Raw genomic sequence first — 10,025 nt, 5'->3', positions numbered from 1 at the left:
TCCACTAACCAAAATAGGAAAATACTTGAAATACACTATCCAGCTGTAGCGACTGCAATTTTCAACTTTTTTAGGGTTATGTTTCAGCACTGACATCACTTGGTGCCTGTAGTTTAAAGATCTTGGTCTGGGAAATTCTCAGCAGTGGCTCGAGGCATAATATTTTTCATGAACATGTAGCCAAATTCTTAAAAAGTACTTTCGTTGCCTAAACCTATCCACTGACACGAGTGTGGACGTGTACCCCGGATTCTGGTGTCACAGTGCTGCATTTGTAGGCCCGCGATCCACCCTGACCCACATCCCTGTGCTGTACATAAATGTAGCATTTCATTCTACGAAATAAACGTCTCTGAGCATAATCCAGGCAGCGTTTACGTTTGTCACCACACCGTATATTTGAAAGTAATTCAGTTGTATACAAATGTACTTTTTAGGAGACAGGGTTCAGGGTTTTTAGGAGACAAGCTCATAGGAGTGTTCTGTTTGTTGTTCGGTTTTCATTTCACTGATTGCACATGTGTGCCGCTGCAAACTGCACTATGGAAAGACACTAGTTAGTGAGAGGAGAAGAGGCTTTTGTATTATGGGATGTCTGTTGAGCTACAGGCAACCCGCGGAGCTTTTTATCTGGCTGTGCAACCTGGCCGGATGGCATTCTCTTGGCACGCCATCCTTGTGACTGGCCACTTGGCTTGTGGCCCAGGGATATTTGGCTTGCTGTGCATAGCAGAGTCACCCCATCCCCCTAATTCCCTACTTTACTTCTCCCTCTCTCTCTCTTTCTTTCTCACTGGCCACCAGCCTAAGGACAACTGCAGTGCTTTGTGTGGCCTGCTGGGTGTCTTTATACTGGCTTCATGACCATGGCTGGTAGTAGGACAGTGCCATGATAGCTACAGACAACCGCACAATTATACAGCACAGTCAGTCAGCGGCTGCAAGGTGGCTTTTTGCAATGCATGAGGCCCTATCAGCTGTGACTTACCAAGGCACCGGTGTAATTCAATTGTAGGGATGGCCTTGGGTGGTGCAGAATCAGGGGACATACAACAGCTTATTATCCACCTCTCTGACTGTCTATCAAATTGATAGCTCACTCTTAGTGGCATCTCATTGACATTGTGTTGAATGTCCTGTGTCGGCCCTGCTTAATTGAACACAGAATTACCCTATTTGGACACGCTTAGCAGAATGGAGCTTAACGAACGTAGAAAATAGAAGATGAGATCAGAGCTGACCTCTGGAACACACTCCATACACAAAAGCCAGAGGCTGCAGTCACAGAGATTATCTAAAGGGGGTGGTATGAACATTTTGTAATCTGTCAAATGCTGGCACTGCAAAATACACGTAGAAAAACCCAATGGCCATACCTAATATACTGTGTTCTATGCAGAACCACTATATTTTTCATGATTTTGTCACATTAGAAAATTTTGAAGATTCTGGATTGAGATTGATGGAAGGATTCCACATCTGAGCTTTGGTGACCTAATTATTAAGAGACAAAATATTGGGCAATCTTAAAGATTTCATGCACATTATTTGATGGACACTTATGTATCTTGTTTATTTTCATTGTAAGCAGGGTGAAAGCAAGGACAAATCAGGAAATGTAACCATCCGTACGAAGGGTGTATAGATTTGGCAGCATTTCATCTGTATAGCGCAAAATGATGCAACTTGTGTAAGTCACCTAATGGAAAGGCATCCAGAACTGCTGCAGTAATTTCAACACCTTATGTTGTATTGGCAATGCTTTATCGTGTTTGGTAACTGAAGCATTCCCTTTAATGTGTGAATTCATGGAGGTGTAGGTTAGATCACTGCCAGTTAGACAACTGGTGATGCCATGAATTGAGAGCTTATGAACACGCTGATTCTAACATGCAATCAATCAATTTTTTTTTTCCATACTATTATAGGTAGCTATGTATGTGCCACTTATCTGAAGGTGACAAACAGCTGCTCCATTCAAGGAATAGTGAGAGACCTTTGTGCTTATTTGCTTTCTTCCAAACATAAATTAAAATGTCATTGTAAAATCAATATATGAAGCTGCAGCCAGGGGACAGTTAACTTACATTAGCATTAAGACTGAAAACAGGAAGAAGCTGTTAGCCTGGTCCTGTCCCAAAGTTATAAAATCTGCCTACCAGCACTTCTAAAGTCCACTAAAGCCACCTGGTCCAGGCCAAGAAATGGTTGTGGGTGGTAAAACCAAAACAATTACAAATTTACATTTCTTACCAACTGATTGCAATTTAAAATATATTTATGGTTGGACCAACATTAGTGATGTGGACGAACTTTGTCAACACCAAACTTTGTTTTTCCTCAGTCATTGTCTTTTATTGGTGTGTATGTGAACCACTCGACTGGCACTTTCACTGATAATTTCACTCCTTTGTTGTAAAGTTTTGGGGGTGTGAAAGCTGGATGAAAACTGCAATCCATAAAAGATAATTTATATTTTGGAGGTGCCGTAGGTTAGTACGTGGGAGTCTGTGGAGCAGCAAAGGTTTGGTACAGCTGCCCAGGACCTGTCCACAGATCTCTGCTGCCCTCTGTTGATGGCTATCCAAAGATATCAAAGGAAACAGCTCATTTTCTGCACAGTGTATCTACATTAGACACTATATGTGTGAAACAGACCTAAATACTGTATAAATTACTTATTAACTGTCCAATTGAATGAATACCTTATTATTTCTTGACTATCTAGAACAAGTAGTCCAGCAGATATAATTGCTGTTTGTCAAGTTTGTACTTCTGTTTTCAGTCAAGCTGAATGTTACAAAGTTGACATCCAAATATTTCCAGATGTCTGTCATTGTTCAGAATCCTTCATTTAATTATAAATAATAATCTGTGAGAATGGTGAAACATAATGAAAGTATTACAGCATCTACATGCTGTGGTTTTAGGCTTCCAGGAGATGGAGCCAAAGACCAGTTCAAGAAATCTAGCATTGCACTAGTACAGCACTATATTCTTAAAGCCCATTGGCACAACTTGTTGGAAGTAGGCCATCTACAAAGCTACAAAATCCAGCCTATTTTACTGTACAACTGTGTAGGACTTACACATTGTGATAGATTCTCTGTTGTTTTCAATTCGGAAATTGCATCAAGTCCTCGATAAAAGTATATCACCACACACAAGTAAAATCAGCTTCCACACCAAGCTATTACAGACTATCGGAATATTACAGGACTATTACTGACAGACAAGCAGGAGGCAGGCACATGTGCACCTGTATTATATGAAACCTGACTGAATAAAATTCCATTGGCAGCAAAGGAAGTGGCATTATACATCATCTCAGGTGCTGTCGATGTGTTTATGTGTGTGTACACTCACCACAACAAAGATAACATTCACCATTTCTGAACAGCAATTACGTATCCCCTAAGAAAATTATCCAGATGGGTTTGAAATATGCAACAATTTGTTTGGTCATTAAGATGCCTATTCAGAACTGCTTTTGCTTGTAATTATAACAAACTAGGCAGTATGCCATGCCACTGATGCATTCCCTTTGTGCTCAGAAGTAATTTTCTTTTCCTAAGGGAAAAAAGCTGCCTTGTGTTTTTTAATGTTCAACCCACGTCCATAACTACTCGCCAGTGGAGCACTGAAATTGCTGTAAACCTGGAAGAGCGGCTCAAAGATTGCAGCCGCTGCAAAAAATTGATTTTTGTTATGAAATCCCAAATGAAGTTCTTATTGTTATAATTAGGGTTAAATACAATCATTTTGCGAGAAGTTAATTGTCTGTAAAAGAATGATTGAAATTTCTACTGTCAGGAAAAAAAAAATAAGATTCTGCTTTTAAATTGTGCTTTAAAGTACTGACATCCACTTAGTGTCTTGTGTCCTCAATGAGATCTTGTCCCTTTTCCAGAAGAGCTCATATGCAGTGTTTGAATTTCTTTATCGGTCTGTCTTCAAAGTAGTTGTTAAGATATGCTGCTGTTGTCAGTCTGTACAAGCTGGTATCAATCAACCAATGGGCGAAAGCCTGACCCCCTGACACACTTACAATGTCAGTCCCTCATTTGCTTAATGAATTTGGAAAGACATAAATAAGTTTGAAAAATGCGAGGGGAATTAATACAAAGAAATACAGAAACAAATTAAAACAGAAATATCAAGTGGTTACATTTGATAAATGAATGCCTACATTTATTTTTAATATTGTTTTTGGTGCAGTAACTGCCATAGTAATCAGTCATTTATTTATCTATTTGAGATTTTTTTGGCAGTATCAGTCCTCCATACTATAATCATGAGTTATATATTTCTTTGAACAGGTACAAAAGTAGATTCAAACTGAAAATAAGATCGCCCAAAGATTTGATTCTTAAATAAATAAATAAATAAATAAATTAAAAAAAAAAAAAACCTCCTTGACGCCAGGTCTGAGTTCGGAATTTGAAACCATTGACATCGTTTTCCATACAGTTACATTTCTGACTGCTCTGCATTGTCTTTGGTTACCTTTCATCTTCTTTTTTCTTCTTGTCTGGAGTAATCTGGTTTCATCAGTTGTGATGTCAGAGACTGACATGTCCTGTGTTTGTTTTATTAATGACAACATTTATCATGTAAATACTGTCTCAGCCTGATTTGCAGTTTGGAGTTGAGCTTAACTGCAAGCCAGTTCAGAGGCAGTCACATTTAGCATCAAGGCAGTCACAGGTTATCATGTGTTATGTGTTGTATTCTCATGCTTTGTAAAATATTTGTTCTATGAGAAGTGTCATTATTGGAGTACAAGACAAAGCAGGTGTCACCACATATCAAGACCCCGGGATTCAACTAAGCTTCACAGTCTTCTGTTCCCTTCACTGGGCCTCGCCTTGCCATGCTGTGACCTGTCTGGCTCACAAACGTGTGACAATCTGTCCTAAGGTGTACAACCTGCCTAAAACTGGCCAGGCCATGACTAACGCAGACACACCAAAGTCAGACCTAAGATAGCATCGCTGCAAGCTAAAGATAAGATAAGATCAACTTTATTAATCCGCATCTGGGAAAAATTTGGTGATACAGGCAGCATCAATAAAAATAGCAAAGGCAATGGAAAATAAAAAAAATACAAAATAAGAAGTTGACTATGTACATTTCACACAAAGGAATAACTATTATACTACATATATTGCTAAGTAAACTAAGCTAAAAGAAGCAAAAATGTGACAGGAGTAGAGCTTGCTTAAATAAACGGAAGTAACAATTCTTTATCTGATTTATTTTAAAGCAGATTTTACTTCGCAACACGTTTCTGAAGTCTTCCTATATTGGCACATGGGGGTTTCAGCTTCTTAATGGAAAAATCAATTCTGCACTCAAGCTGGGTAGCTGAGACTTTACAAGTACCCAAATGGACAGTTATGTAATCAATATGTGTTAAAAATAACACCCTTTCAGTTACATTTCAGCCACATTATTGTGATACGCAGTGCACGTTTGAAAGTGGGTGTCTTGGGCATCTCCTTGCAACTAGTTATGGGGAAGTGTTGTGCTTGAAAGGACTATTTTAAATAGTCCAGGCACAGGGGAAAAAAAAAAAAATCAAAAAACCTCAGGTGGCCTACAAGTGCTGTCACATCTTGTCTGCATACCAATATTTCACCTGCATTATTGATTGCAGTACTTTGCATCGTTTAGTCTTTTCCAGCCACAATAGACCCATGTGAAACATGATGCATTATGAATGTTGACATGAGGCCTTTTTCTCATGAGCCTGGCAGGGGGCATAAAAGCATCCTGAAACAGTCTAGAAGTTATGGCATTAACTCGCTGTTTGTAGTATTTCTGTGATAATCTCGGAGCAGCTGTGCACAAACAGTCTGGAATAGAGCTTTTTGCAAATTGGAGCTCAACTGCCTCAAATGGATGTTACCTCTTGCCATTAGGAAAAGCATTTTCTTTGACTTGCTTCGGTCATTTACACGACATAGACATAGACATAGACATTAGTCTGACCAAAACAAAGCAAACAATAAGAAAATGACATTATAAAGTAGCCAGTACTGCCAGAAATCAGTGGAAATAGCCCACAAGCAATGTGCACACTGTCAACCTGGCTGCAGCTTGTCCATCAGATGGAAATATCACCAGTTTTTCTTTTATGGACATCACTTGAACCAATATAGCCGCATTAGCTTAAAGTTGGTTTACCATCAGGAGTTATCATCATGTATTATTCCACGTGACATGCAAATGCTTTTCTTACATCAAACGGGATATGTTCTACTTGCTGTAATCATACAGTCACATGTGACGAGGGCAAGCAGAGAAAATTCTCTCTTTCTGCTCGGAAAGCCAATGGAGACCAGACGAGAACAGAGGCCCTCTCTCTGTGTTCAAGGCTCACCACAGGTCACTGTGGTAAAAATAGTGGCAAGACATGAAACGTAATGGGAATACAGCATTAATGAAATTATGGAATAATAATCACTTTTCACTGAGCATGTGTCCCTGCATTGCAGGTCAAATTCAGAACACTTGGTTAGCTATTCAAATAATTTTTGTGGCTGGGGATTTAAATGAATGTGCATGTGCTACATCAACCAAACAACATTAGCAACCCCCTTTTTAATCATACATTTATAAGAGGGTTTACATGTCGCTATCTCAGTAGCCAACTGGGTGCTCAACAATAGACCAAATGTACTGAAAAGACTCAAATGAAAAAGATGTTGGCAACAGTAACTGATTTACTGGGAGAGTGTGCTCTTAATTCAGCCAAATTTACAACATAGGGCTACCAAAACATCCTTTATCAGGGTCATTCACTCAATAGTTGTTATACAGTCCTGCTCCACAGACAGACTGAGAATGTTTTTTGTCCCTCAGGCCATATGGCTTTTCAATTCCTCCCAGCGATGGCAGGGGGAAATTGATTAAATGCTCACCTGCATTCTGTCATTTGGCTGCTGGACTGTCAGTCAGTTACTGGTTATGTCAACCTTATGCGCAATCTGCATTTGTGTTTGTTTAAATATTTATCTTCATTTTGCATTCAGTATTATTCACAGATCTCATTATTCTTGCACTGTTTTTACTTTATAATCACCTAACATTTGCAATACCTGCACTGTTACTTGTTAATCCAACATGTTCTCACTCCCAGCTCAAATACAGCAGCTTGGTCATCGGCTGTGTGCTTCAAACTACGATGCTCTCTGTACCCCTGCTGTGTCAGTTTTGCACATGCAAGACCCTGTGGTTAAGTTAGTATCAATAAATATGCAACGTCCTGTTAGACTTTCAAATTACGGCTTGCTGAGAACAATAACAAACACGTGATTAATTTTGTGATCACAGCTTCCTTCAGTTTAGCCAACAAAAACTACTATTTGTGGGAGTGGGAAAATATCATGAGTTCAAGTAAGCACAGTTAATTTAAACACAAGATACTTGTGCTCAAAAAGAGGATTCATTCTCAGTGAAGAACCTTGGACCCCTAATCTGCCTCTATACATGCCATAACATTATTAAAGTACATGACACAACTCCACTACAGCTCTCTGTAGAAGTTCTGGAGGCTAGATTATAACATCACTGTTTTATTGTATGTATTTGTGATATTCTTGGGTGTATTGGTTTTTTGTCTGTGTAAATAAGATGCTGGAACTTACCCTGAGATCAAGAAATAATCTATCTAGCTATCCAATTGATTGGTAACAGTACTCATCATTATTAGTGGCTAAAAGATGATCAATATGGGACATTTCTCTAGTGTTGTATGCTCTGTGGAAACTGCAAACTGTGGTGACAGAAAGCAGGATAGATAATAATAATAATAGCAGTGTGGACAGGGCTTGATCTTAAGAGACTCGCAGAATTAGGTCCAGCATTTCACTTTCAGAATAAGCACTATGATGGAAAGAAGCATGGCCACTGCTCCCTCATGTTGGTGCTCATCTGGCAACACATTTAATATAAGACAATAATGAGGCTTTTTTAACACGAAGTTCCTATACCAATACAATCTAACGGAATTCAGCCCTGCAAAAAAGACAATACTTTGTGAATTCTATAATTTGTAAACACTGTGTCAGAGAGATATTGATTAAACCTTTTCGTCAGCCCTGAATGTTGGACTGAATTATTTTCAGAGGGGCTTACATTAGACTGTACAGATGTATTTAATCATCACTTTATTCTACAAATTGTTATTTATACAGTTCTGAATCAACTTAGCGAATTCAGCGTAAGTGTCTGATTAATTGCTTGTACAGAGGTAAATGGGTAATGCTGTTTTGCAAAACTCAAAACTGTCTTGTTGTTAGCGGTGCTTTGAATGGATTCAGCCACTGTCGTAGTTGCTATTATTCATCCATACTGTAGAACTGCTCTTTTGAAAAGCGAGCTTTGAAGTCCTGCTTTCTGCTATTCCGTTTTGAGTGATAGCTATCATATCATATCATCATGCCAAATACACACTGAGTGGACATAAGGACACCTAACAACAGAACAACTTTTCAGATAATTCCTCTGGGTACTGTACACATGTTTGAAGTACTTCAGGAACTATACATCAAAAAGCAGGACAGCAGCTACATGTGAAGCACTGCAGCAGCGAGCTGGCAGCTGCCGTGATTTGAAATCAAGTGAGGCGACGTGAGAAGGGCATTGATTTGAGGCATTGTCATCTCCACAGCTGTCCACTAATCAGCAAGTATACTGTCGAATAACACAACATTTGAAGATGTGTGTAATTAACCGAATGGAGTTCAGTATACAGTAAGTCGGGAAATATAATTTCCCTCTGCAAATTATACAAATTATGGCTGTATCTCAGAAATAGCTGTTGCTCTTCACGTATTATTTCAGGAACACTTCGTAAAAGCACAGGTGAACACAGTTTGTTGGCAAATGTTTGCCTTCTGTTTAACTTTTCACCTAGTCCATCAGTAGGACTCATTTTTTCTCTGCTTAATTAATTAAAATTCAAGATGAGATGTAGAGGACAACGCAACATGTTCTGGGCCTTAAATGTTGTCCGAAATACAGATTAGAGTAATCTGGATGTGCATATATCGTACAGCTACCCAAATGCACATATACCACTGCAGTGTCACATGAATCACTTCCCTTTTTTCACCTCTGTGTGTGTGATATTCGTTTGTCAGGCACCTCTTACGTTTTCGCCGAATTCAGACAGCTTGTCAAATTCAGGACCAACATATGTTCAGGCCAACACAACAGCCGGACAGGCCCTCTGGCAGGGAACATGAGTTATTGCAGTGTTGAAAATAAAGTGCTACTTGTTACATTAACAATAGGAAGAAAGTTCACTTTCTTTGTCGTTTCCGTTTCTTTTTTCCGTGTTTACCGATGCTTTATCTGTCCCTGTTGCTATATTCTGAAAAATACAAGTTTTTAACAATAGTAACAAGCACTTAAGACGAAACAACTGAAAATGCATTGCTGTTAGTAAATTGTCACCAAGTATGCTGACCTGGGATTAATGTGCATCTTCATTGGTCTTGATAGTGGGTGGAGCAGTCATACCAACATGCAAACTGCATCAGATTTGGATACTTTCTGTTCTTCAGTGTTCAGGTCCTATTTAAAATGTAATACCACAGAAACACCCTTACAGTAACCACCAAGGCAGGGAATAGACTGGGAATATAGCTGCTTCTTTTTTTTTTTTTTTACATAATTTTATTAAGAAAATAAGTATAAAAATATAAATATAAAACAAAATGACTCAGCATTCAAACAGCATGACTCCAGTGTATGACAGTTTTCCTACAACATACACTTTCCATTACATATTACACCTATATGATGAAATGAATTCACAGTTTGACAAATAAACTGCACCAACCACTCACATGAACATTGCTTGTCAAACAAAGATAGCAAATAGTATATAGGATGTCCATCGTTAAAAACACTTTGTACATTTACAGTATTTAATGGAGGTGGCTGGAAAAACCACTTGACTCCTTCCCTTCCCCACCCAAACCCAGTGGAGTGCCATTAAACATTGATAGTAT

This window comes from Chelmon rostratus, chromosome 20 (assembly GCF_017976325.1).
Source record: "Chelmon rostratus isolate fCheRos1 chromosome 20, fCheRos1.pri, whole genome shotgun sequence".
NCBI classification, from domain to species: domain Eukaryota; kingdom Metazoa; phylum Chordata; class Actinopteri; order Chaetodontiformes; family Chaetodontidae; genus Chelmon; species Chelmon rostratus.
Note: the sequence above shows the minus strand (reverse complement) of the source record.